The sequence below is a fragment of the Artemia sp. Qi Xiang Cuo genome, chromosome 12 (assembly GCF_049724085.1).
Source record: "Artemia sp. Qi Xiang Cuo chromosome 12, ASM4972408v1, whole genome shotgun sequence".
Lineage (NCBI taxonomy): Eukaryota > Metazoa > Arthropoda > Branchiopoda > Anostraca > Artemiidae > Artemia > Artemia sp. Qi Xiang Cuo.
Genome location: NC_142805.1, coordinates 12,647,377 through 12,675,069, shown reverse-complemented (window position 1 = coordinate 12,675,069; position 27,693 = coordinate 12,647,377). Strand labels below are relative to the sequence as shown.

The 27,693-nt window shown below is 34.7% G+C and overlaps 1 protein-coding gene across 6 annotated transcripts in view; it reads right to left on the bottom strand.

Annotated features, from left to right (window-relative positions):
- LOC148945795 (myosin-IIIa-like) overlaps positions 1-27,693 on the bottom strand; it is a 244,434-nt gene that overhangs the window by 177,760 nt on the left and 38,981 nt on the right. For all 6 annotated transcript variants that reach the window (XM_089098132.1, XM_089098128.1, XM_089098127.1 and 3 more), the window contains one exon: positions 24,272-24,408. The gene's annotated coding sequence lies outside the window, so the exon portion shown is untranslated. The remainder of the gene's footprint in view (positions 1-24,271; positions 24,409-27,693) is intronic.

Genomic DNA, 27,693 nt, shown 5'->3' with positions numbered 1-27,693 from the left:
TCAAGGAGGCACACTTGTGCCTCTATAAAGAGGCGACCCACCACAATGTTAAGCGATTTCAGGTCCTAGAGGTCACAGAGAGACGGCGGTAATTGCATTTTGTAGCCCAAGCTCAAACTAAGAAACTTGCAAAATTTCATCCTCCTCCGACTTTATCTTCATGGGGTAAACTGGGCCGGAAGTTTGGACCCTCCCACCACAGTCCGATTGGGCTGAATTAAACAGTCCGATTTAACGTTGTCCGATTGGGCTGAAATTTAGAGGTTAAGCTTTCCTAGGGCCCGGGAGCTTATCCTCGAAATTTCAGCTCAATCCGATCACTCCTTCCCTGTTTTCAAAAAACCAAATATAGCCACTTAAATTTCATCTCTTTTTTTTTTCTTAGCCACGCCTACAGGCCACAGTTGGCAACGGATCCGGTTGAATGAGGACTCATTCGAAGCAGAATTCGACCTGTTAGGGCCTTTTGATATTTTCAGACCGAAAAAATTATGCCCCGAATTTACATTTACGAAAAACCTCGTTTTCCTATATTAGCCCATGTTAATTTGTCCCTCCCCATCCCCCCCTTTAACGTTGTTTGATCGGGCTGAAATTTAGAGGATAAGCTTTCCTGGGGCCTGGGAGCTTATCCTCGAAATTTCAGCTCAATCTGATCACTCCTTCCCTGTTTTCAAAAAACCACATATCAAGATTTTTGGGAATTTGCTTGCGTCGAAAATACCTTCTATTTGCTAAACAACAATTACTATTGTGTTTGTATAGTCCAGCGGCTGAGACTTCAGACTTTCAGGCGGAAAACTCGGGTTCGATTCACCATCAGAGCAACTTTTTTATATACTTTGAAAAGAAACTCAGTTTCTTTTTTAAATTATTTGAAAAAAATTACGTTTTCTAAAGAGTTAAAGAGGCTGAGTTACAAGGTCGACCCTTAAAACGTACAGGGATTAGGAGGCACAGTTGGGGGGCTGTTAAAGAGGCTGAGTCACAAGTTCGAACCTTAAAACGTACAGGGATTAGGAGGCACCCTGTACGACGTGATTTGAGTATTCAGGAATTAAAAGCCTTAACACAAGAATGTTCAAGAGCGGGAGGTTTGGGGGGCGGCAGCCCCCCAACTTTAACTCCTGACACGATCAGCTAACAGTTAGTCAAGCAATAATAAGTAATAAACTGTACAAAAACGTGCAGAAATTATTTGAAAAAAACTACGTTTTCTAAAGAGTTAAAGAGGCTGAGTTACAAGGTCGAACCTTAAAACGTACAGGGATTAGGAGGCACAGTTGGGGGGCTACCACCCCCAAACCCCCGCTTTCGCAGCCTTTAAATATAAAAAAAAATTTCTTTAAACTGAAAGTAAGGAGCGACATTAAAACTTAAAAAGAACAGAAATTATTCCGTATATGAAAGAGGCTGTGCCCTCCTCAACGCCTCGCTCTTTACGCTAAAGTTTTTATTGTTTAAAAAAAGAGTTGTGAGAAAGTCAAACTTTAGCGTAAAGAGCGAGGCGTTGAGGAGGGCACAGCCTCTTTCATATACGGAATAATTTCTGTTCTTTTTAAGTTTTAATGTCGCTCCTTACTTTCAGTTTAAAGAAATTTTTTTTTATATTTAAAGGCTGCGAAAGCGGGGGGTTTGGGGGTGGTAGCCCCCCAACTGTGCCTCCTAATCCCTGTACGTTTTAAGGTTCGACCTTGTAACTCAGCCTCTTTAACTCTTTAGAAAACGTAGTTTTTTTCAAATAATTATATCTAGATCGAGAAATCATAGCTCTAGCACGGTTAGCAATATTTTTCGTTCCTACCACTGCCTTTTTCTGAATTCGCCTCAAGTCTAAGAAGTTTTTGCTTTCCAGTTTGTTGAAAAGCGTCTCATAATGATTATGATACTGTCCTTCGTTAAAAATATGTATTATTGTTTTCATATTCATATTATCTCAAACCAAGAATAAGTTGGTACAAATTGGAACTTGCATCTCTTAGTTGAAACTGTTTGAAACCCAATTGTCTTCTAACATGTGATTTTACAGCATACGAAGGAGCGACATGTTGAAAGGGCTCCAAAAAAATGATTTGGTATACTGTCTGTAGATATATTTGTATACACTATTAAAGTTCCAAACAGCAGCTACTTTTTGCAGATGATTTACTAGTCCATTGTCAAAAATTGCCTTTACCTTACTCACGTAGTAATAAATTAATTATGAAGCTTGGTAAACTACATTGTTAATTCCATACATAATCTTTTTTATAATTGGTGTTATGTTTGCAAGCTGCCCCCTTCACTGGCCACCTTTTTTATATAAACATGATTTTTCATTCTGGCCGAGGTACACATTTCTACTCTCTTATTCACAGGATCGTCATAGTGACAGGTAGTTTGGTACCAGCCATTACTTCCTTCAGTATTTCAAAAGGGTACGAAGTCAGCATACATTGTGCATACATGAATAATACATAAATAATACATTGTGACCACATCACTTTTTAAATATGCAGCAGTATTGGGGTCATGTTTGAACACAAAAACTATACCAGATTTAGTCTTGTTTATGGCAATGTTTTCCTTTTTTTATTGAAATATCTGTTGGTTCAGACGCATATCAGTAAGCAATAACTTTCTTCCCAGTGGGGAAACTGCGGATTCATATATTCTGCGTTCCATAGCTTGTGGAACTGAGTCTGTGCTCTCCCATAATGTGTCTTGTTCAATAAGTAAAAGTTAATCCAAGATAACTCCCAAATGCCAAGTTGTTATTGGACCTATTCCATAGTCTAGTCATTTCTTCCTCGAGTTTGTTGTCACTTTCTGAAATGAATTTATAACTAAGAGTATTGTGTTTTTCTTTCATTCGTTGGTGATGGCTGTTCAATTCAGAAGGAGGAAACAAACGATGAAACATAAGAATAGGTTCCACAATTTCCTCTTCAACGTTTCTGCAAGCATTAAAATCAATTATAGTTACTTTGAAACTGTCATCTATAAGTATATTATCTGTCTTTAGATCTCTATGGGCAATTCTAAGACACACTCTTCTAATTTTGCAACAATGGACACTATTTGTCGGAGTATTCAAAGACTTCACATTCACTAAAAACACTGTGCAGGTATTCCACTCTGTTTATCCAATTCTCTAAGTCTGATCAATTGCTCGATAAAAGTATCCAAATAAAGCGAATTTTCTAGGAATTCTCCAGCAATAACATTTTTTGTCAACATAAAAGTCAATAAATTTTAGGCAGCATTCTATATCTTTGACTTTTTCCAGACAATAAAGTTCCTCTGGAATAATAACTCCAGATGTTTCATCTTCGATCATCCAAATATCTTCTAGTTTTACCATTTTTTTTTACGGCAGCTTCTCTTCCGTTGTATTTCCCTTCGGCAAGAAGGACATGGCCATTTCTTCTATATCCTACCTTAGTCTCGCTCAAGCAGCATTCATCATCAAACATCTCCATGATTACCTTTAAACTCTTTACCAGGGTTGCATCAGCTCCTGAAAACGTGGCTAATGTTGAACACAAGCACATCATTATGTCTAGCTCGAGAAATCATAACTCTAGCATTGTTAATAAAATGTTTCGTTCCTATCACTGCCTTTTTCTGAATTAGTCTCAAGTCCAAGTAGTTTTTGCTTTCCAGTTTGCTGAACAGCATTTTATTATGATAACGATGCTGTTCTTTGTTAAAAACATGAATAATCGTTTCCATATTCAAATTATCTTTACAGCCAAGAATAAGTTGCTACCAATCGGAACTTGAGGTTCTCAGTTGAAATGGGTTGAAACCCAATCGTCTTCTAACATGTGATTTTAAACCATACGAACGATTAACGCTATTTGCTATTTGGATTATAGCTATTTGGTGTACTATCCGCAAAGATATATTTGTATACACTAGTAGATTTCCAAATAGCAGCTAATTTTTGCAGATGATTTACTAGTCTATTGTCAAATATTCCCTTTACCTTACTCACGTAGTAATACATTATTTCTGAAGCTTGGTAAACTACATTGTTAATTCTATACATCACTTTTTTTTTCATAATCGATGTTATGTTTGAAACCCAATTGTCTTCTAATATGTGATTTTACAGCATACGAAAGATCAACATGTTGAAAGGGGTCCAAAAATCAACTATTCTCTATATGACCTGAACATATATATTTGTATACACTACAGAAGTCCCAAATACCAGCTAATTTCTGCAGATGATTTAGTAGTCCTTTGTCAAAAATCCTGATCTTACTCATAAAGTAATGCAGTATAGCTGAAGCTAGGTAAACTATAGAAATAATTCTATACATCACTTTTTTTATAATCGGTGTTATGTTTGCAAGCTGCCACCTTAATTGACCACCTTTTTTATACATGGTTTTGCATTGTGGTAGAGATACACATTTCTATTCTCTCTTTCAAGGAATTGGCACAGTGACGACTAATTTGGTACCAGCTATTACTTCCTTCAGTCTTTCGAAAGGGTACGAAGTCAGCATACATTGTGCATACATACATAATGCATAATCATACATAAAAAATACATTGTGACCACGTCACTTTTTACATAAGCAGCAGTACTGGGCCATCTTTGAACACGAAAACTATACCAGATTTAGTCTTCTTAATGGAAATACTTTTCTTGTGTTTTATTCACATATCTGTTTCATTATTTACGATACACGGTAGATTTAAATTTAAATATTTAAAAATTTATTTTGTATTTGGCCTTTTGTTTGGATTTTGGTTCAGACACATAAACAACAACTTTATTCCCGCTGGGAAAACATACTTGGGGAAAAAGTTACTTGGAGGAGGGGCTAGTTGCCCTCCGATCACTTTTGACTCTTAAAAAGGGCACTAAGAAATCTGAATTACAATCAAATGAGTCCTCTCCGAAGTTCATACTACCATCCCTTCCAAAAAAAACTTATATGTCCCCTGGGCATAATTTACAACACTTGCTGCTGGGCTCTGGAGGGGCTTTGTTGTCCCTGGAGTTATGTTGTATGATCTTTGGGCTATTTTGAACCAAATATTTATTTAACAAATTCAATCGGACGCATTTTGGGGAGCGAGGGTTGGTAGGGGGAGGTGCTAATTGCCATCTAATAAATTTTGACTTAAAAGGGCACTAGAACTTTGAATTTCTAATCATTTGAGTCCCCTCCAAAATTTATAAAACCACCTCTTTCATTTAAACCTTATACACCCCTGGGTCATAAATTAAAACCCTTCCCCACGCTCGGGGGGAGGGGGCGTATGTATACCCTGAAGTTTTTAGCATCTGATCGTTGGACTATTTCAAAGAAAATGCTTATCTCAGATTGATCGGATGCATTTAAGGAAAAGCTGGTGTGTGTATGGGGGGATAGATGCCCTCCGATCACTTTTGACTCTTAAAAAGGTAACAAGAACTTTCAATTCCCAATCAAATGAGCTTAGCAACTAACACCCCTTCAACCCCCACCATTTCCCCAAACATATCCAATCAAAATTTTTAGACAGCCATTTTGTTCCACGCAGTTTAAAGTTCAGGAAATTATACCTTTGAGCAGCACACTCTTCCCACAGTCTTCAGGACAAGGGTTATAATCTATGCCCTGGGGACATATAAGATTTTTATTGAAATCTCTGTCGTAAAAACTTGAAAAGGGGCTCATTCGATTGGAAATTCAAAGGATTAGTGCCCTTTTTAATAGTCGAAAGTGATTTGAGGGCAACTAACCCCCCTCTCACGCCCACCTTTTCCTCAAACACATCAAATAAAAAATTTTAGATAACCATTTTATTCAACGTAGTTGAAAGTTTTCGACATTAGGTCTTTCTGGATAACAACTCACCCCCCCCCACAAACCTCAGGGCAAGGGATTTAAGTTATGCAATGGGAGCATGTAAGGTTTTTATAGAAAGCGATGTTGTAAAAACATCAAAAAGGGCTCATTCAATTGAAAATTGAAAAACCCCTATGTCTTCCCAAGGCCAGAACATAATTTGCACTTTACTGAAAAAAATACAAATGAATGTGCATTGTCAGTTTAATATACATATACTCATATTTAGTTATCCAAATGTTAATATTATTTAATTTATTAAAGTTATAACAGTAAAAACATTTATAATATTTTTTTCATTTATAATATTATATAAACATATAAATATTTTTTTCAGTAAATTGCAAATTATGTTCTGGCCTTGGGAAGGCATTGGGGGTTAGAGCCCAACCCATGTTATTTTCTGCTCGTTTTGAGTTTGACTCGGTTATTTATTGTAATTTTTGTTCGTTTTGGGTTTCATTTATTTATCAAAGCTGATTTGTGGTAGTTTCACGCTTGGTAGATTTTTTTATTTTATTTTTGCTCATTTTTTTGTTTAATGGAGTTCCTTACTTTTATTTGAAAAACTTATTTTATGGAAAAGGTTTTTTTTTAATTAATTGCTTAAAAAATCAAATATCTTTGAAAAGACTGCAGTATGAAAAGACATAAAAAAATGCAGTTTTTTTGTAAAAAGTGGTTGTATCTTTAAATTTGTTAGTTTTTTTTATTAAGAAAGGCACTAGAACTTTTAATTTCTGTTCAAATAAGCCCTCTCGCAAAATTCTAGGACCTCTGGGTCGATACGATCACCCCTGGTAAAAAGAAACTGTTAGGAAAGAGATTGGAGGGCCAGCACCCCTTCTCTCAAACCCATTCATTTTCCAAACGCATCCAGTCAAAATTCTTAGACAGCCGTTTTGCTCAGCATAGTAGAACAGTCCAGCAACTATGTCTTTAGAGATATTGAGCATGTCAACTCCCCGCATAATGGGCCAATTATGCAATTGGCCCATTATTCTTTATAACCAAATGTTGCTTTAAAATAAATCAAAAGGCATTGTGTTTATGATTGCCAATAACATACCTCAGCAATATATAGAGAATAACTGGGGGTATTAAGTTGTAACTTTTCGGGATACTACTATTACTACTTCTGCTCTTACAATTTAAATCAATAAAAAGAGTGTAACTGTATCCAGGTTGTCAAAGAGCATAGATAGAATCTTTTGGGACGGATATTAAGTTTTATTTTTCAGGTCAACTTCAGGAGCCATAATATTAGATTTAAAAATACTGTTAGTGTAAGGATTATAAATTCTTTGAAAAAGTTTCTCCATCATACAAATTACAACCCATAATATGGGTTCTCATAGAAAAAAACTGAAAAGATGTAAAACATATTTTTTCGATGAAAAAGACTATGTCAATAAAAAACGAACAGAAATTAATTTAAAAATTTGTTTCCACAAAACAAGTTTTTCAAAAGGAAAGTAAAGAGCTCCATTAAGCTAAGAATGAGCAGAAATAAAGTCAAATCAGCTTCCAAGCGTAAAACTACCACAAATCACCATTAATGAATAAATGAAACTCAAAACAAAAAGAAATTACAATAAATAGCCGAGTCAAACTCAAAATGAGCAAGCTAAACTTTCTAAACTAGACTTTGAGTTACTGAGATTTCCAGGAATTAATCTAATCGTACATTAGACACCGAGTTTATTTTCATTAATTTTTCTAGTCATCTCGATTTTTATAGATCTCTTATTTCATTTTATTGGCAGTAGCTTAACTCTTGTGCGTGGTGATTTCAAGCTCGTTTTAAGTTTAACTCGAATATTGGTTTTAATCAGATCTGATGTGTAGGTGAAAGGTATTCAACAAACACAGGATTCGGGGTATTATTGTTGCAACCGTTCAGCTCTAGAAATAAAAAAAAGGGGAAAAGTCTTTCTTCTTATTTGTGCCTCGATTTAATTTCATCTTCATTTCAGGTCCGTGTGTCACACTGTTTTCTTGATTGGAAGATATTTCTTACTCAATTTTCTTCTGTCGGCCTGCTACTACACCGTTGAACTAAGATTTCCACCATAAAAAAGTACAGCCGTTAAGAGGTGCCAAATTTTCTGGAAATTTTTTGTTGTAATTTTATGTTCTTGTAAAATAAATGAGTTCTTTTTATATTTATTGCAGCTTCAGAAAGAAGAAATGGGAACTGAATCATGAGAACTAGATATTAGACTGTAAACCTAGGAAATTGAACAACGTTAGTGATGGAAATCCAATAAATGAAGAGGAAATCCAGCCAAAAAGATGGAAATTGATGAATAAGAATCTTAAAATCCGTCATGTTCTTCTGTCAATAAATTGAAAATTCAATTCAGGTATAGAAATCCAACATTTTTGTCTCTCAACAAATTAGAAATTCAGTAAGTATCAGGGAATCCCAGGAAGGTCTTTAATATTCAATTCGCATATTTCAGGAGTTGAAATTCCAATTTTGTTGTTAATAAACAACAAAAAACAATTTTTTTTGAATCTCAAACAGTTTTTTTTACAGCGTACCATTATTCGTAATAACCAATAATTGGACAGATAAAACTAATGACGTATAGTTATTACGTCATTAATAAAAATGTTGAATTAAATTTCAGAGAATATTACCAGTTTTATGAAAAAATATTTGACTTCTTTTCAAACTGAAATATGAAAAATGATATTTTGAATCTAGTATTAAATTGAAGAACCTACTAGATCTGCAAGCACTTAAATAGTAACTAATTTCAATATTTCTACTTAGTTCTGAAGCTCTGATAAAATTCCGATATATGATAAACACCTTAGTTTATTAACAAAATGTTGAAAAACAACGAAAAGGAAGAAAGGAATAGAAAAAAGACAAAAAATACTTCAATCAATGAGACAGTGGAATCCATCAAATTGGAACACCCGGGAAAGAGAAAAGTCTAAATTGAGAAAAAGAAAAAAACAGCAATAAAAGAAGAAGAAACCATACCGGAAAGGGACTAAAAGGAAGAAACGAATAGAAAAAAGACAAAAAATAATTCAATCAATGAGACAAAGAAATCCATTGAATTGGAGCACCCGGGAATGGGAAAAGTAAAAATTGAGAAAAAAGAAAAAAAGCAACAATAACAGAAGAATAAACGATACCTGAAAAAGAATTAAAAATGTAAGATAGGAGAAAAATCACCAAGAAAGGCAGTGGTAGGAATGCAAAATATTATTGACCGTGTTAGAACTATGATTTCTCGATCTAGATATTTGAAGACATTTGAAGACAAGAATTTGAAGACAAGTGTGGAGATGTTTAATGATCAATACTGCTTGAGCAAGACGGTGCTAGGAAACAGACAAGTGTGGAGATGTTTAATGATCAATACTGCTTGAGCAAGACGGTGCTAGGAAACGGACAAGTGTGGAGATGTTTAATGATCAATACTGCTTGAGCAAGACGGTGCTAGGAAACGGACATAATGGATATGTCCTTCTTGCCCCAGGGAAATACAACGGAGGAAAAGATTTCTCATTTTAAGAATTGGTGTATGCTTATGAAGTCCCAAAGCATAATAAAATCATAAATGAGGTATACAACTCCAAAGTCAAGTTTCATTAGTACCTCCAGTAATTTGTCGTGAATTATACTACCATAGGCATCAATCCAATAAAAAAGTATGGCAATGGTTGAATATTCTTGATTAAAGGAGTTGGATATATCACTCTAGGGAAGCAATATTATCCTGTGAGGAGTGTCCCTTCCGGAATCCTCTTTGTTCAAGGGGATAGATGTCGTTTATTTGTACAAACAATTCAACCTTAGTTAAAATTAGCCGCTCCAGGATTTTACCTAGCGTTGTTAGCACTGAAAATGGTCTTTAAGATTGAATATTACTTGAAAGCTGGTTGGACTTAAAGATGGGGTTAGCAATGGCTATTTTCCATGATCTTGGAATTTTATGATGGGTCCATATATGATTATAAATGTGCAGAAGTGCAATTTTAAATAACTCAGCCCCCGTCAGAGATATATCTATGTGGATGTCTCTACCTATGCTGCGAACTTTTGATCGAGCTTTTAAGAGATGATTATGCTTGATGATTTTTGAATTCCATATATGTTCCATATTGATCGGTGCTGCACTATTTACCTTGATTTGAAAGGAGCTGCAATTGTTGGTTTAACCTTGCATTAAAACTCATCCTTAAATATGTTTAAATCTTTCTCGGTTTCAACTAAAGCTCGTTCCTAATTGTTCTGTCTCTGTCTTTAGGAGCTAGGGAAGCGCTGAGGAGCTGAAAAAACAATCTTGGGGCGGTGTTTGGTGTGTGAGAATTTGCTACAAAGAGCTGCATATCTGGAAGTTTTAAAATCTGTATGAAATCTTCCAAATAGTGACCTTACCTGTAATTAAAACCGAAGTCCTTGCCCTAACAACAAGCAAGAACGTAATTTGCTATGAGGCAGGGGGTAACTGCCCCCAGACCCCAGTTAACCCCCTCCAGCTGAAATTTAGTTTCCTCAAAAATATCTTCAAAATTACGATGAGCCTGCATAATTCTAGCATCCACAGAAACAGGTCAGTTTTGTTTAGTTTATCTTTGAAATCCTGTAGACAACGGTTTGAGTCTTGGTGTCACCGCTTATTTGGTTTGGAACGGAGGTTGGTGGTGTGATTCTATAAGGGTCAGGCCAGTTCTAAATGATTACGTGGAGAAATCTGGGGAAAAACACGGGAAGCAGGGGATGATTTGCTCCCATCCACGCATTACACTTCCGGTCGAAGGCATCGAATCAAGAGATCGGTAGCTGCGCTAGCCAGACCATTGTTCAGCATGCGAAAAAGTTAAGTTGAGTTTAGGGTACTATATTGCTCAGTTTTCAGTTTTAAATGTAATTTTTACTTGATTTGGGAAAACCGTCTCCAACTTGGCCCCCCTCCGAAGATTTTGACGAAATTACACCACTGGAAATAAGTACTCAATTTAATTTTCACTCATTTCAAGGTTAATTTATACATCTATATCAGTTTCTCTTATCATTATTTTTAAAGTCATTCATTTCAATTTATGTTCTTATTGGGTTAATTATTCTTTCATAGCAGTTTCTGGTCATTGTATGTTTGAATTATTAAACGACTTTATTTCTGCTTCCCTTAAGTTTTAATATGGCTTCATAAATTTATTTGAAAATTTTCTTTCGGGGAAAGATTTTTTAAAATGAATTCTGAGTAAAGCTCGAATTGTCCTAGTGAGAAAGGTTCAGCGTCATAGCGTGTAAGCAACATTAATGAGAGCAAACAAAGATTCATGTAATTTACTGTATTTTTTCGGTTTTTTTTTAGATTTTTTATCGTTTTTTGGATTTTTTTAGATTTTTGTAGCTTTTTGGGTACTTATGTATTATACCACCAACACTTGAGAGTTGAAGTTAGGTTAATTATAATCAAAAATACCAAAACATGATGAAAATATAATACTTTAGAAACAAATCTGAACATTATATGTGCATATTAGAGGGGGGGGGGTAACCTAACCGCTCCCCCCACCCCCACCCCTTAATGTGCTAATATATAGCCCAAATTATATAATTCCAATATATACTGTCATCTTTCACTTGTTTTCCACTGGGCGTAGGCTAACTGTTTCTTAATACAGACAGATAAACCGGTCTGTTCTCGAATTTTACATAACGTAAACTTGAGTGTTGGCGTTATAATATATAAGTACCGTTTATTGTAAACTTTTTTGCAGATATTGTGTTTTTGTAAATTACTGTACCAATTGTAAAGGGTGCACTTACGAAAAAAAATTTCAGTTATTATCCATATATTTCTGTCTCTGCTTGCACCAAAATTTTGTGCAACATTTTTGTTTTTGTTCTCTTTATGCAGGTTAGTTGGGCACTGAACTTACAGACAATGGCTAAATCATCTAGAACGAATAAACAGGATATACCCTACGAAGATGTTGCTTAATACTTAATAGAGCCAAATCATTTATTACCCATCCAAGTGAGAAAACTATAATGACAGTGACAATCTTTTCAAGATTCGTTAGGTGGGCAAAAACAACTAAGTACGGACACAATCATTTTTATGCATCAAACAGTTCGGGGAAGCGAACTTCATTTATGGAGCGACCCGGCTCAATAGTAACCGACTCTCTAAAAAACGGAATTTTGATGCCAATAGATACATCACAAGAATCAGATTTTTATGCTGATTTCAAATATGTAAGTTTCATGAAGTTTAGTCATACCCATCAAAAGTTACGAGCCTGAGAAAATTTGCTTTATTTTCGAAAAAAAGAAGGAAACACCCCCTAAAAATCATAGAACCTTAATGAAAATCACACAATCAGACTCAGCGTATCAGAGAACCCTATAGAACAGGTTTCAAGCTCCTATATGCAAAAAAGGGAATTTTTGTATTTTTTGCCAGAAGAAAGATCAAAGATGCGTTTTTAATTTTTTTTTTTTTTTTTTTTTTTTTCCCAGGGGTGATGGTATAGCCCCAGTGGGCCGAGAATATCACAGGAGGGCTCATTCGAACGAAAATTAAAAGTTCTAGCGCCCTTTTCAAGTGAACAAAATAAAGGAGGGTAACTAGGCCCCCTCCCACGCTCATTTTTTCCCAAAGTGGCCCTATCAAAACTTTCAGATAGCCATTTTGTTCAGCAAGGTTGAAAAATAGGCTATAATAAATATGTCTTTGAGGATGACTAAATCCCCCACAGTTCCCAGGGGAAGGGCTGCAAGTTATGAACTTTGCATAATGTTTACATATAGCATTGGTTATTGAGAAGTATACAGACATTTTCAGGGGGGATTTTTTCTGGTAGTGGGGAATGGGGAGGGATCGGTGGTTACGTGGGAGGATCTTTCCATGGAGGAAGTTTTCATGGGGGAAGGGACATTGCTATGAAGGAGGCGCCGGATTTCCCAGCGTTATTTAAAAAAAAACGATCAACGAAAAACGATTAAAAAACAAGTTTTTCAACTGAAAGTAAGGAGCAACATCAAAACTTAAAATGAACAGAAATTATGACGTATATGATTGGGTTTACCATCTAGTCATTACCTCGCTGATAATTTTTTTTTACTACTTTCATAAGAACTATTTATTCTAATTAACGGCTTTTGTGATTAAGGTGTCAATTTTAAAGAATTGGACCAAAATTTGGACTTTAGCGTAAAGAGCGAGGTATTGACAGTAGGGAGGGGGGTCAACTTCCGACCGGGAGTGACATCACTTGATTTCAGGGGGGAGTGACGTCACAGCCACGAGTCCATTGAATCCGACCGGGTGTTACATCACTTGATTTCTGGGAATTGATTAGCATTGGATTTACGTAATATGCATCTCGAAATCAACCTACGTAATAATTTAATTATTACGTAATAATTGTTTGTTATAACCTACGTAATAACCTACGTAATAATTGTTTGTTATAACCTACGTAATAACCTACGTAATAATTGTTTGTTATGGTTTCACACATTATAACTTTGGTACTTGATGCTTTTGTATCTCAGTCAATAAATTGAATTTGATTATCAGTTTAACCAATATAATACAGAAACTTCTAAGATGTATGGCGTTATCGATTGTGAGTTCATTGGTTTAAAGAAGGCTCGCCTTTAAGAAAAGGTAGAGAATGTGTCGGCCAAATTTTCACTCTTAGGCTACTAATTGAGAAGTGCCTGAGTTTTCAAACACCTTTGGTCCTCAGTTTATGAGTAAGATTACGAGCAAGCGTTCGATTCTGTTGATGGAAGCGCTTTGGCAAAGGTTTTATCCTTGTATGGTATACCAGACAAATACATTAAATTGATTAGTGCTATGTATGAGAATAACACTGCTGCGGTTAAGGTAGGAAATGAGGTAAGCAGTTGGTTTTGTATTAAATCAGAAGTTAAGCAGGTTTGTGTTCTATCCCCCTTTCTATGGATTATTTTGATGGACTTTGTCTTAAGGAACACAGGAAAGGCAATGGGAGACCACGGAATCAAATGGGGAGGAAAAGGTCTCCTGGACTTATGCTGATTATTTAAGCATTCTAGATGAAAGTGTGAACAAAATGAATGAAGTTTTAGAGGTTTTGCGAGTTCAGTGTGCTAGAATAGGTTGAAAATTAATGTTAAGAAGACTAAGTCACTAAGGCTAGGAATAAGTGAAGATGAATAGGTGACGTTGGGTAATGAAAAGATTGATCAGGTGGGCAGCTTCACTTACCTTGGTAGCATTATTAGTAAAGACGGTGGGAGCAGTGAAGATGTTAAAAGTAGAATTGCCAAGGCTCTGGGTGTTTTTTCACAGTTAAAAAAAGTTTGGAAGAATAGGAAGACAAATCTGCAAACCAAGATTAGAGTATTAGAAGCTTCAGTGATGACAGTGGTCAAATATTGGCTCTAAAGCATTGGCACTCTGAAAAGCGGATGAAGATTTGCTAGATGTTTTCCAGAGAAATTGCCTACGGATTGTTCTGGGTAGGCCTACCTGGCTGACTGACCGTATTTCAAACAATAGGCTATACGAAAAATGTGGTTCAATACCGCTCTCTAGGGCTATAATGAATGTTGAGGTGGCTAGGGCACGTTGTGCGGATTAAGGATGACAGATTGCCTAAGATTGTTCTTTTCGGCCAACCGTCTAGGGCTAAACGGAAAGCAGGTCATCCTCGTCTGGGGTGGGAGGCCGTCACAAAGAAAGATTTAAAGGAAATGGGAACTTCGTGGGCGGGAGTAAATAGGAAGGCTTTGAATAAATTGGGATGGAGGAGGAGCGTGCGTAGCTGTGTTGGCCTCGGGCGGCTTGGTGCTGCGGTGAGTTGTTAGTAACAGTATTAGTAGTATTTTTATACTTCATTTGAGAGTGTCCAAATTTTTTTATGCCCAAAAACTTTATATTTCAAGTCCTTGAGGAGCACTTTCTACTACAGTAGCTTTCTACTTCATTTGAGATTGTCAATATTTTGTTATACACAAAAACTTTATATTACAAGTCTTAGAGTAACGCTTTCTACTAGAGTAACTTTCTACTTTATTTGAGGTTTTCAATATTTTGTTATAGGCCTACCCAAAAATTTCATATTACGCGTCCTGGATTAGCGCTATCTACTGGAGTAACTTTCTACTTCATTTGAGATTGTCAATATTTTTTAAAGAACTGGTAGGTTCTAAAGAGATTTAACTTCTCCTTTCTAGTTAATTTCTTAAACCACATTGGCCTGACATCACATAAATAAAGAAAAACGAGCAAAAATGGGGTTTTTAAAGGCCAAATAAGAATAATGAAAAAACACAACAAAGCGAATTTTACGAGAGGACAAACGCCTCTCTTCTTCAAAATGAAACTAGATAATGTATCCAAGGAGAGTTCCGAGGAAAAAAAACAACAAAAAACAGACGCGGAAAGTCAAAGTTTAAAAGATGAATAAAATTCAATAAAAGCCAAAAATTAAAACCAAATACCTAACAACCATAAAAGCGAGGTATTCGCCAATATCGACGATTTGCACAAAATCCCAAAAAATATGAACTGCCATCGACGGATACTAGCGAACAACTGACAAAGAAAAGGAAGCAATTCATTCACTCAAAAACAAAACCAACCAGCAATTAATTAAGTTGGAGAACTATGTCACCTGATTTTAAACTTTGACTGATGCATTTCTTTCAGACACCCTTTGAGAGCTAGGGTGTTGTTCACGTGTTTGATTAGATGACTGGGAAAGTGGTTCAAGGTTTATTTCAGGGATTACTAAAGTATCGGCTTCTCTTTTGAGAAAACCGAAATATGACTCGTTTATTCTTAAATCACCGGAATCTCTGTTTGAAGCTAGACCTAAAAGTTGGTATTTATAAATTTCAACAGCTTCTCTGTAGTGCTGGACAATACCTTTGTCATGCGAAATAAGTCTAGGTTGATTAAACAAAATAGTATGATATGGTCTTTCAAAAATGTGCTCTGCAAGGGCAGAGTCAAAATTTTCTGTTTTTTCCGCTTTTTAAGTGTATTATTAATTGAACTAGAGTGCTGAGTCAATCTATCCGTGAGTCGCTGATCAGTTCTTCCGATATACCAAAAACCACACGAACAAGGAATTCTGTAGACACCGGAGTTTTCACCTATCGGGATGGGGTCTTTACCTTGATAAATTTGGGACCTGATAGTTTTTCTGGGTCTATGATAAGTGTAAATGCTATTTTTCCTTAGATTTTTTGAAATGTGGTCTGAAACCCCTTTAACGTATGGGAGACCAAGATAAACTGAATTTTCCCTTTGATTTGTGTTTTCTGTGGAACTATCTGATAATCTTTTAATGCGTTTTTCAATTACAGAATTTATGAAACTAATTGGATAACCATTTACAAACTTTCAATGCTCTATCAACTAGAGAAGTGACAACACCTCTTTTCACAGCAGGAGAATGATTAGAGGAATAACTTAAGTAACGGTGATTATGTGTGGGTTTTCTATAGACACCAAACTCGAAACATGTATCATCTCGGTGCACCAGAACATCTAAGAAAGGAAGACGCCTCTCTGTCTCTGAATCCTGAGTAAATTTGAGTTTTGGATCCAAGGAGTTGAGCAAGTGAAGAAAAGAACCAAGAGATTCGTCCCAATGCTCCCACAAATGAAAAATATCATCTTTAAAACTAACCCAGAATTCAGGTTTACAAAAACTTGGCAAAATAGCCCTTTCTTCAAGGTCTTTCATGAAGATATCAGCCTGTATTGGAGAAATGGGGGCACCCATGGAGAGCCCATATTTCTGTTTATAAAAAATGCCTCTATAATGGAAGTAAAAAGAAGTTCTGTTACAAAGGGCTGTAAGCGAAAGAAGTGTCTGATTCAAAAGAGTAGATTTTTCTGATATAGATGGGTTAGAATTAAGGTTTTGCTCCAAAATCAGTTCGGCTTTTTGAGGATCACAATTGGTATACATTGAATCTGCATCAAAACTGCCAATTCTTGTATTTGGTTTAACCGAAACTTACTTTACCTTGGACACAAAATCAGCGGAATTTTTAATATAGGATTTTTGAGCCTGAATTAGTGGGCGAAATACAACTGATAAGAATTTCCCTATTTTTGCAGTAGGAGAATTAAAAGAAGAAACAATGGGTCAAAGTGGATTACCGGGCTTATGAACTTTAGGAAGACCATAAAAGCGAGGGGACATGCATCCACGTGGGTAAAACCTTTTGTACAACTGATCTGTAATTTCACCTTTTCCTTTTAGATAAGAAAGCTCTTTTCAGACTTCCTGGACAAATTTTTCTGTGGGATCGGTAGCTAATTGTTCATATGTGTTAGAATCATTTAAAATTTCTCTTGACTTTTTTGTCGTAATCATCTGAATCTAATACAACAACAGTATTGCCTTTATCGGCTTTCGTAATAATCCTGGAATGATCTTTATGTAGTGCATGTAAGACCAAGAGTTCATTTTTACTAATTTTTTTTTTAATTTGGATTATTAACAGACGGCGAATCCAACAAAGTTTCAACAAATTGTGATCTAACCTCAGCAATCTCTCCAATATCCGCACGAGAGTCATGAAATGCCCCCTCTGTGTTCGCGATAATTTCACTATAAGGTATTTTCACTATAAAGTATCGGCTTCTCTTTTGAGAAAACCGAAATATGACTCGTTTATTCTTAAATCACCGGAATCTCTGTTTAAAGCTAGACCTAAATGTTGGTATTTATAAATTTCAACAGCTTCTCTGTAGTGCTGGACAACTGACAAAGAAAAGGAAGCAATTCATTCACTCAAAAACAAAACAAACCAGCAATTAAATAAGTTGGAGAACTATATCATCTGATTTCGGATTTTAATTAATGGTTCCTTAATGGTTTTTCTAAATATATTGGGGTCTCCAATAATCTTAATATCACTAGTTTCAGTATCTCGCACTTCTTTTGAAAATCGTTTACAAAATACGAATATTCCCCTGTGAACAACGCATTTCTTGCAGACACTTGCAGACACAGATGACATAGTTCTCCAACTTATTTAATTGCTGGTTCGTTTTGTTTTTGAGTGAATGAATTGCTTCCTTTTCTTTGTCAGTTGTCCAGCACTACAGAGAAGACTGTTTATTTCATTTCTATATATTTTGGGTTTCATTTATTTTTTAATAGTAATTTCTGGTTGTTTTGAGTTTGAATTATTATAGATTTTTAGACCTGCTAATCTTAAGTTTAATATGGTCAAAATATAAAATGGGTTCGAGCGAAAAAAGCGGATAAAGCGGTTTTCTCAAAAGAGAAGCCGATACTTTAGTAATCCCTGAAATAAACCTTGAACCACTTTCCCATTCATCTAATCAAACACGTGAACAACCCCTTAGGTCTCAAAGGGTGTCTGCAAGAAATGCATTAATTAAAATCCGAAATCGTTTTGTTTTTGAGTGAATGGATTGCTTCCTTTTCTTTGTCAGTTGTTCGCTAGTATCCGTCAATGGCAGTTCACAATTTTTTGGATTTTGTGCAAATCGCGGATGTTGGCGAATAACTCGCTTTTATGGTTGTTAGGTATTTGGTTTTAATTCTTTTAATTTTTGGTTTTTAGTTAATTTTATTCATCTTTTAAGTTTTTGGTTTTTTGGTCGTTTTAACATTGACTTTCCGCGTTTGTTTTTTGTTGTTTTTTTCTTCGGCACTTTCCTTGGATACATTATTTCGTTTCGCGCTGAAGAACAGAGGCGTTTTTCCTCTCGAAATATTCGCTTTGTTTTTTCATTATTTTAATTTGGCCTATAAAAACCCCATTTTTGCTCGTTTTTCCTTCTTTATGTGATGTCAGGCCAATGTGGTTTAAGAAATTATCTTCGTCATGCTTATGGGGAGCATTCTACCAATGTTGTTAAAGTATTCATACCTCTTGTGAGAAAAAAAGCTAATTTGATTAATCAACAGTATTTTCTTCATAATTGTAAAATGAACCGTATTTTACCCAAGTCAATGCGACCTTCACTTCACTTAAACACACGTAACTAACGGCAATTTACAGAATTTACAGAAACAATTTACAGAAACGGAATTCTCCTGCTGTGAAAAGAGGTGTTGTCACTTCTCTAGTTGATAGAGCCATTGAAAGTTTGTTCAACACGCTTCTTGGATTTAGACCTTAGAGATATTTTATTTGGGAATGGTTATCCAATTAGTTTAATAAATTCTGTAATTGCAAAACGCATTAAAAGATTATCTGATAGTTCCACAGAAAACACAAATCAAAGGGAAAATTCAGTTTATCTTGGTCTCCCATACGTTAAAGGGGTTTCAGACCATATTTCAAAAAATCTAAGGAAAAATAACATTTACACTTATTATAGACAAAGAAAAACTATCAGGTCCCAAATTTATCAAGGTAAAGACCCTATCCCGATAGGTGGAAAATCCTGTGTCTACAGAATTCCTTGTTAGTTTGGTGCTTGGTATATCGGAAGTACTGACCAGCGACTAACGGATAGATTAACTCAGCACTTTGTTCAATTAATAATACACTTAAAAAGCGGAAAAAAAACAGAAAATTTTGATTCTGCCCTTGCAGAGCACATTTTTGAAAGACCATACCATACTATTTTGTTTAATCAACCTAGCCTTATTTCGCATGACAAAGGTATTGTCCAGCACTACAGAGAAGCTGTTGAAATTTATAAATACCAACATTTAGGTCTAGCTTTAAACAGAGATTCCGGTGATCTAAGAATAAACGAGTCTTATTTCGGTTTTCTCAAACGAGAAGCCGATACTTTAGTAATCCCTGAAATAAACCTTGAACCACTTTCCCAGTCATCTAATCAAACACGTGAACAACCCCTTATGTCTCAAAGGGTGTCTGCAAGAAATGCATTAATTAAAATCCGAAATCAAATGACATAGTTCTCCAACTTATTTAATTGCAGGTTCGTTTTGTTTTTGAGTGAATGAATTGCTTCTTTTCTTTGTCAGTTGTTCGCTAGTATCCGTCGAATTTTATGGTTGTTAGGTATTTGGTTTTAATTTTTGGCTTTTATTGAATTTTATTCATCTTTTAAGTTTTTGGTTTTTTCTTTGGTTTTTTGGTTGTTTTAACATTTACTTTCCGCGTTTGTTTTTTTCTTCGGCACTTTCCTTGGATACATTATTTCGTTTCGCGCTGAAGAAGAGAGGCGTTTGTCCCCTCGAAATATTCGCTGTTTTTTTTCAGTATTTTCATTTGGTCTATATAAACCCCATTTTTGCTCGTTTTTCTTTCTCTTTTCTAGTAGGCTAGGAAAACACAAGTCGAAACCAAAAAGTCAGGGGTCAGCAGCCATATTGGGCAGTAGATAAAGATTAGCCCGAATCCGAAAATCAAACTGACGTTTCGGTCACAGATATTTTAACTTATTCCATTTTCGTAATATTTTTGTAAATTTACTTTCAACTAATAACTAATCAGATTAACGGCACGTCTTGACTACTAGACGTCCCAGTGTCGGCCCTACAGTGTGCTGCAACAGCAAGGTTCGTTTTCTGGGTCAGCTGTATTACCAAGCAAAGGTCAAAAACACCCCCCACTACAGGTCATACTTTTAACATATTCTAAAGAAAAATTTAGCCAAATATTGAAGTCCTCAATACAAAATATCATGCATAAATAAATTTATTTTTTATAAATTTAATGAAATCATTTTTTTTAATCTTCATTTTCGGTACATCTATATTCTTTAGTCCAAATGTCTTTAAATAAACTTTTTTTTGTTCATGGTTAAAAAATATTATTAATAACAATTTTTATTCTGCTAAATTAAGTAAATTATAATTATTTGGTTGAATAACTGCACTATTCTGATGAGCATTGTCTACAACTGATATCAGTGGTGGGGCCCACAGTATGGGCTTTACCCCGAGGGACTAGGATGTATGTTTTTTATTACACCGTTGGCATTGAACTAATATATTTTTTAGTTAATATGGATCCCATGAAATCAGTTAATGGGTTACTCAGTTACACGCACGTTAAAGGTAACCAAAACCTTCTATAGATTAAAGCCGAGAAAAAACCTTGACGACACCATACTAATTTACAACCTCGCCTGTTTTTTCTCTTCTTTTTAATTATTTTAATTAGTGTAGGATGCTTCTTGGAATATTTATGTATTTTTTTTCATTATTATTATTATTATTACTATTATTACTTGACGATGTCTTTGGGAATGTTCATACAGTTAACGCCTTAACAAAATTTGAATTTTTCCTTAGCGTAGTGACTTATATCTGTACTAGTTTATATTTTTGTTTATTATGTTAAATAAAGTCAAGTCAAGTCTAAGTGGTAAAATCGATTCATAACAACTGTTGAGCAAATCTTGGATCTGCAAAGCATCTGGGGTTTGGACTAGGGCAGAAACCAAAACAACGTTTCCAAGAGAACCTACGGCTTTAGGCTTTAGGACGTCAGAACCGAGAAATCACCCTCGGACCCTACAGCCTATATAAACTACGAAATTAAGTTACAAAAAAAATAAGTCCCAAAGGTATTGAGTCCCAAAAGATAAGTCCCAAAGGTATTGAGTCTCAAAAAATAAGTCCCAAAGGTAAATTTACTGAAAGCTATTCCATGCCCCAAATCAAAGTTGATTTTAAAATCCCTCACCTTTTGGTGATTTTGTGATTTTCCACAAATCAATCTCATGTAACAAAGGATATTTTAAGGGTTTTCAACCCTATTCTCTGCTTAATTATCAATATTATTATAGCATTTCCGAAAACAAAAAAGAAAACAATACTCATACAAATGACCAGATCCATTTGAGATAAATGAAGTGATTCACTTATAAAGGTCAAACCCTCGAGCTGCCACTCAAGCACAATGAGGGCTAAGTCACAATCCTAGTCGAGCGGAGGGATGGCCATCAAAAGCCTATGACCCTTCACTGTATCCACATAACTTGGTCATTAAAATAGGTAAGGGACTAGCAGCACATTACTAATAGGTAAGGGACTAGCAGCACATTACTAATAGGTAAGGGACTAGCAGCACATAACCCTTTCCCCAAGCACTAAAGCCCGGGGTACGGGGCGCACAAGGTACATAAAGATACATACATTGTTGGTATTATATTCTCAATATTGAACTTGGCAAGTTACAGGTCTTGGGAACAACTGTCTTTTTTTAATTTAGCCTTATCAGTATTTTATTAGACAAAAACTTTATCTTCTTCAGGTACGAAATCTTATTGATAGTTTATTATAGCCTAAATCACAAGATTACTAGGAGTAGCATTAATAATCCACAAGGCTTTTTAAGAAAAAATTTGCGCTATTTTGACATGAGAATTGATATTTGACTGAAATAATAATATCGACATATGTTTGTCTGAATAACCAGAACTTGTCGGTAACTTAATTTTGTTTGATAGCGGTTACAGTATTTATCAGATAAACAATGTCTTAGTATCGAGAGCCCTTTGACATATTATTCCGAAAATTTGAAAGCATAAATATTCCCTCAAATCATTATTAGCAAGGATTTTTTAATTAAAACTACTCGTCGTATGAACTCAAGTCCGTAAAAAATTCGTAGTCCGAAGAAGTCTAGGTTCATAATATAACACAGTTTATAGCAACGAACGATTACTAAAGAGGTATCTTTGCAATAATAAGTGGCTTCCGGCATGGTATGACGATAATAGAATCCAGGACGAGAATTTGAACGGAACTTTCCAGGCACAGCTGAATATGAAACTCAAAAGTCTAAAATTTGACTTATGTAGAAGGACGAAATAATTTTAGGGAAATAGTTTGTGAAGTAGAAGATGGTGTCTTAGAAACAAAACTAGGAATATTAGTAGAAATAATTCAAGCTTGGTAGAAAAGAGGAGTCGTGTGTATAAGAACTATTTGACTTATCGATCATACGAGAACAAGGGGAATATAAACTAAGCAGAGAAAGTTTCTGGATTTGTCCCAGTTAAACACAGATATAATTAATTAGTGATAAGGGAAGTGTTAAAGCAAATGGGTAGAAAATTTTGTGGTTGTGTTTTAAAAAGGATCGGCGGTCGGTAGATCACTGAAGATCGGCAGAGAGCTCATTTAAACGGAAATCGAAATAGAAGCTTAAAGAAATCGAAATAGAAGCTTAAAGAAATCGGAAATCGAATAAAAAATTTAGCTTAAAGAACTAGGGATGAGTAAGGGACAGCCGCCCTTATACACCGAATAATTTATGCTCGTTTTTAATTTCTATGTTGCTCCTTACATTTAGTTGAAAAACCTGTTTCATTTTATTTAATTTCTTATCGTTATCCAAGTTAGTAGAACCAAATATATAGAAAATCAGCCAAATATTGTCAGGCTCATAGCTTTTGATGAGCAACCTTAACCTTAATGAATTATATGTATTTGGAATTAGCATAAAAAGATAATTCTTTTGATGTATTAATTGTCGTTAAATTCCTTTTTTAGAATTTCAGTTACTATGGGACCGAGTCCAATAGTAACCACGAACTGTTTTATCATTATAGGGCTTTAACTCTGCTCATCTACAGTTTTAATAGGTCTCCTTAATTTCTTTGGAAAACTTGTTTTTAGAAAAGTCTATTGAATTAATCTTTAAGGGAAGGAGAGCTTAAGCCAAGACTCACTTTATTCTAGAAATTAAACCAAAACAACAAGTTTAACTGAAAGTAAAGAGCAACATTAAAACTTAAAACGAAGAGAATTTATTACATAGGCCTATATGAGGAGGTTCAGTGGCGACTCCTGAATCACAGCAGCCGTCTAATTGGAATGAAAAGCTTTTAAAACTACTAAAAGAAGTACCAAAACGTAGTTATTGGATTTTTCGACTATGCTGAAAAAATAGTTATCCCAAAATATTGATCAGGTGACTTTGGGGGAAAATGAGCGTGGGAGGCGGGCTAGCTGCTCTCCAGTGTGTTTGTTCACTTAAAAAGGGCACTAGAACGTTTGATTTCCAATCGAACGAGCTCTCTCCGGATCTTCTACGATCACTGGTTCGATATAGCTTTCCCCCCCCCCCCCTGAGGAGAAAAAAACGCATCCGTGATCTTTCTTCTGACAAAAAATGCAAAATCCCACATTTTTGCACAGAGGAGCTTTAAACCTCTAGAATAGGGTTCTCTGGTATGTTGAATTTGATGGCATTATTTTCATTAAGATCGCTTGAGGTTTTGGGGGTCTTTCCCCCTTTTCAAAAGTTGGGCAAATTTTCTCAGGCTCGTAGCTTTTGATGGGTCCCAATATATTTGATGAATTTTACATATTTTGAATAGGCATCAAAATTTGATTCTTTTCATTTATTTATTATTATCAAGGCACTGTTTCTTAGAGTCTCAGTTACTATTGAGCAGCATCGCTCCTTACTTACAGTCTATTACCACGATCTATTACAACTGTTTGACTTTACAAAAAAAAAAATCACTTACCCAAATCAGTAATATTATATAGAATGCAGGTTATATGTCACTCGTCAATATTTTCTTGAGGTCACTATGAAGCTATACCGCTCCCGCAAAGAAACTGTCAAGGCCCTATTAAAAGTATCGATCATGACTTCCTCGAACTAAAATAAGATTAAGAACTGTCACGTGTCTTACTAATTTAATAATATGAGAAGACCTACAAAGGAAGGAATAGAAAATGAAATAGCAGGGTGGTTACATATCTGACAAATAAGACTTACGTCCTAACAAAAAAAAAACCTTTGACAGGTCAATATGCGTTAAGCCAAAGAGTATGGGACAATGGGTAGCTTATAAAAGTGACAATTGCCGCTAGTTTTCACAAAAAAACTATCATCCCCATACAGCGTGGGTTCACATTTTTTCAAGTTCTGTAATCCTTTTTCTGTCACGAACTGAGATAACATATTTATTATTACCCTAGTCTTATCAATTACATTAATTAAATTAATAACTCTTATTATTGCAGTAAAAAAAATTGCCAAGTATCGCCAAATACTAGATAGCGTTGATACCAGATAAAGAAAGAAAAACGAGCAAAAATGGGGTTTTTAAAGGCCAAATGAAAATACTGAAAAAAACACAACAAAGCAAATTTTGCCTTTAAAAACCCCATTTTTGCTCGTTTTTCTTTCTTTATGTGATGTCAGGCCAATGTGGTTTAAGAAATTATTATACCGTTGATAGGACCAGTTCCCATTCCATACTGTTTGCGTTGAGCTACGATTGAACAAGAAGAAAATCAAATGATAAGGTAAGTAAACGTCAGGTAAGGAAAGGCAAGTAAACGTCAGTAAACACCGAACAAAAAAGCTTTTCACGGGTTGGCAGTTCAATAATCGTTAATTTTTGAAAGGCGTTAACTTACTAAATAATGTGAAGGGGTGACATATATGATAAACTGTGAAGTCGTAGTGAGAACCTTTTTAACAGCATTTTTGCCAATATTAGTAGTTGCCAGTATTAATTTTGTATCTATAATTATTATTATATTACATGTTTATTATATTTATAATTATATTTATAATCCTGTCATTATATTTATGATGTTTAATTAGTTGACTTTATTGTATTCTTAATTTAAATTTATATTTTAATATGGTTAATTAGTTGACTTTATTGTATTCTTCATACTCTTTAACTTTAAAGGTCAACTGAGAAGAAATGAAAAAGTATTAAACACCTTTTAAAAATACACCTTTAAAAGCCTTCGAACTGAATTGAAAAGGCGCTAGGTTACAAGTAGACCAGAATTAAATATTAAGGTTGCGGCATAGCCTATATGAAAAACAAAAAATGAATTTATAGCGGAATACCTTTGAGAGGCTGGGATTTAAAAGGTATTAAGTTTCAAAATGCATTAAATTACAATTAAAGCAGGAGAATAGAAGACAGCTACATGTCTCACAAATAAAACAATGAAGGCAAAACAACAGCACTTTTGACAGGTTGAAAATTAAAAAGGCGCAAATCTATCAAATAATTTTTTATGGTATTTTTTTAACTTTAGTTTAGTTTATTAATAAGAAAATAGAACTTGACAAAATGCATATATATATATATATATATATATATATATATATATATATATATATATATATATATATATATATATATATATATATATATATATATATATATATATATATATATATATATATATATATATATATATATATATATATATATATATATATATATATATACATATATATATATATAAACAACAAAAGAAGAAAAAAAAATTACAACAAAAGAAGAAAAAAATACTGTCAATAAAAGGTAAAGATTAAGGGATACTTCTGATAGATAGGACTTATTTAAAAAAAACAGCAGCCAAATAAATAGATGGTGCAGATCCCCGCAAAGGCTCTATGCTTTTAAAGGAGGGAGGAAGATAATCGCCTTACTTAATCCTTTCGATACCGACGAGACATTAGTCCCGGTATGTAGAAGTCCTTTGGGCACTCCTAAATCAATCGCTGTAATAATAGGGCCGTTCTTTTACTCATCTTTGTGCTAAGATCTTACATGTTTTGACAAAGAACGCTTAAAAGTGAAATCTTAGCGCTAAGATCTTACAACTTATAGCGTTCTTTTGCAAACGTCTTTCATCATTCTGCTCTGGTCAGCGGTCTAAGAACAACGGTGAGTATATCATCAAACTTCTCTTATCATTGTTCCATACGGCAGAAAGATGGCGTCTTTCACACTTTTTGCTAACATCAGTGAGCTGTAAGATCTTAGAACAAAGACGAGTTAAAAGAACGAAAATCTTTACAGAAAGATGTGAGATCTTAGATGTAAGATCTTAATGCAAAAGAACGGGCCTAATAAAATGTATTCCACCGTGTTCAGTCCTCCTACCTAGTTGATTGATGGGTAACAGGTCAAAGTAGCATACAGTTGGAGTTATTTAGCTGTCGGAGAAACTTTGCTGGTTTTTTTGTGTTTTTTTTTAAGGTAAGAAATCAGTTTTTTTTTTTTTTTTGACATCAATCTATATTGTGGTAACATCAGTACAGAAAAACAAAAGTTATTGCAGTTGTGTAATAAAGCATTTTTGTACAAAAAAAGATAAGCCTTTTTGAACGCCCGCTGTGATGGATCCTATTTTTGGGACCTTGCGGTCCCAGTGACCAAGGACCTTGTGCAGTGACGACAATACAGTCCCGCTGGACGAAGCTGGTAAAATGGCGTTATCGAAAATGGTCGACGATGTAATTTCTAAGGCAACAGTAATCTAAGAATTATTTTCTTCTGGTTGATTTTGATTTCCTTTGCCCTCTTTTTAGACAATAATATTTAGATAATGAACAATGACAATTTCAGACCACAATTTTTCAGTTTTTAAAATACAAATTTTTAGTCCTTTTAGAACATGAAAATAAACAAGTAAATTGATTTCCAAGAAAAAAGGCAAACAGAAACAGATGTTAGTCAAAATTTATTTTTATATTGCCGATATTTTGGCACTATAGCATTGTATCTATAGAATCAAAATTCCATAGAACCACATTTAGAAAACTAATTTCTGCTACGTTGCGCAAAAATAAAAACAAAAAAAACTGGTAATGTATAAAGAATCAGAATATTATATGGTAGAGCTGACACTTCCAAAACCAATTTCATAGTAAATAACAAGCACTTACAGCAAGACATTATACGTACAATGATACACATATGTGCAACGATACATGTCACACTGTGTTAATCTCCGTACACACATTAAGAACGTACTTGAGTAGTAAGGGTGTACGCACTTTGACGAGTGCATTGACGGGTGCAAGAATATACAGTGCAAAGGTTTGACGGGTGCAAGAATATACAGTTGCACGTGGACATTTTAAAAAAGCTGTCAAACCTATAAAGTGGTCAAACACGTT